This window comes from Sinocyclocheilus rhinocerous, unplaced genomic scaffold (genome assembly GCF_001515625.1).
Source record: "Sinocyclocheilus rhinocerous isolate Xijiao unplaced genomic scaffold, SAMN03320098_v1.1 scaffold11, whole genome shotgun sequence".
NCBI lineage: Eukaryota > Metazoa > Chordata > Actinopteri > Cypriniformes > Cyprinidae > Sinocyclocheilus > Sinocyclocheilus rhinocerous.
This window is the reverse complement of record NW_015625587.1, coordinates 670,410-673,062: the sequence shown is the minus strand read 5'-3', so window position 1 is coordinate 673,062 and position 2,653 is coordinate 670,410.

Sequence of the window (2,653 nt, the reverse complement as noted above, 5' to 3'; positions counted from 1 at the left end):
ATGGATATGTATCTCCTATCATCCCATTAATCTCATTGTCTCAAACTTTTGCCTGAGACATATTGAACCTGCTTTTTTGTTTGTTATCAGTTTATAGGTAACTCCAAATGCCTTTGTAATCATCCAATGACTAAATGCAGAGTTTTGGCTTAAGTAATGACCAATGATTCACCAAAAGAGGGACATGACAAGTTGAAATGTCAATAATTGTCACAAATAAGTAGCATAATTATGTTTTAGCATTTTTGTGATTTAGTATATATACTAATTATATTAAACCACCAATAAATACCATATACTATTTAAAAAAAAAAACTTAAATTGTTAAGTATAATTAAATTGACTATACAAGTAATTTAAACTACCTGTCAAAAGTTTGGAATAATTAATATTTGTACTGTTTTTGAAAGTAGTCTCTTATGCTCTCCAAAGCTGTATTTATTTGATCAAAAATGCAGTAAAAACAGTAATATTTTGAAATATTATTATCATTTAAAATAATGATGTTTGTGTCATTTAAAATAATTATAATTTATTTTGTAATATACTTTAAAATACTATGTATAGCTGAAGTTTCAGCAGCCATTGTAGTCTGATCTTCAGTGTCACATGACCCTTCAGAAATCATTTTTAACATATTGATACAATATTACTATTTTTACTGTATTTTTGAACAAATAAATACAACCTTGATAATATAGTCAGTATGCCATAATAGCCGAATATGTCAGTTTTTATCACATTAATCCTTCAGATGGCAAGAGTGTGTGTGTGTGTGTGTGTGTGTGTGTGTGTGTGTATAGAAGCTTCAGAATGAAATTTTTAGTATGAAATTCAAGCTTGGTTTAAAAAAAATTAATTAATTAATTGCCTACATGCAGGCCTTTTTTGTACAGCTCAGAAGATCAAAGAATAAATTTTCTTTGCATTATATTCCACAGTTAGTATTCATGTTAAAGTGTAGTCAAGTCAACACTATTTCATGACAGTATGTACTTATTTTGTGAAGCATGGTATATTGTTATCATTTGTTTTGTTTTTTTAAATAGCATGTGAAATGTGTAACATTGGCAGTGATGTAAAGCGTACAGCAGGGGATGGAGTAGGTGCTGGATGCATCATTAGTCCACTGGAGACAAGTGATCTCATATTCTGGTATTGATCATATCCGCTCACCGCTACACAAAGGCAGTCTGCCTTTTGATTACCTCCAGAAATGAAATGGTGAGGGAAATGCTGGCTCTAACCTGTTCCTGTTTTCAGACAAGAATGTTCATTTTAAAGTCTTCTGTTACTGAAAGCAATAATTGGAAAGAATAAAATCTCAGCACATGCCCTCTGCCATGAAGCCATTACTCCATCTTAATGAGGCCATCCATGTCATTTAAGTCAAGCAAGACAGAGCACCTCTCATCGCCGAGCTAAAATACACCCCCTCGCACAATAATTAGACGGCTAAATGCCGTAATGTTTACACTGATCTTCAGGCTGTGTGGACAAGGAAAGCACTTTATCCTCTCTGCATTGATTCTGCCATGGATCCTAAATCTCCTCCAACTGTTAAATGGGTGAAAACTGCATTACATGATTCCCCCCAAGTCTTTAGCGTTAACACATTTTCTTCACCTTTTTTAGTGATTCATTCTGTAGTACAACTGAATAATGCTGGCACTTATTTGTGTCTGCAGTCATTAGGTCTCAATAACAAATAATTGCTTATAAATTACATACGAATGGCCACAAAATAGGTTCTCACACATGAGTCCTAATTATTCTAAATGAATGCCATACTAGTTAGGGGTGCTCCGATTGATCGGCTACTGATCACAATCAGTCGATAATCACGTCGGGATGTTTGATCGGCGGTCTCTAAAAAGGCCGATCTCAAAAAAACGATCTCAAGCTGACGACGCGCCTGCCGTGAGAGTTTGGCGTGACATGCAGCGGCACCGTCTCAGTCTGGCGCGGGTGAAATAACGTCTCAGGTTACTTATGTAACCATGGTTCCCTGAGTAGGGAACGAGACACTGCGTCCTCTAGGGGTCGCTATGGGGAACGCCTCGTCGTGACCCGTGTCTGAAGCATACATTGAAAAAACACCAACTCGTTGGCCGGCGACAGCCATGACGTCACTACCGGTGTGACTACAGTATAAATAGGCGCCGGGAGCACACATCATTCACTTCTTCATCTGAAGCTTGCGTCCGCAGCATGGCAAGAAACCTAGAGGACGCAGTGTCTCGTTCCCTACTCAGGGAACCATGGTTACATAAGTAACGAACTAATGTTATTAGATTTTACGTTTGATTTTAAATGTATAAAAAATGTTTAATGCATTAAATGTGGTATGTTGAAATTTACATGACAAGATTATTAAATGCTGTAGAAGTTAGGGGTGCTCCGATCGATCAGCTACCGATCACTATCGGCCGATAATCACGTCGGGATGTTTGATCGGCGGTCTCTAAAAAGGCCGATCTCAAAAAAACGATCTCAAGCTGACGACGCGCCTGCCGTGAGAGTTTGGCGTGACATGCAGCGGCACCGTCTCAGTCTGGCGCGGGTGAAATAACGTCTCAGGTTACTTATGTAACCATGGTTCCCTGAGTAGGGAACGAGACACTGCGTCCTCTAGGGGTCGCTATGGGGAACG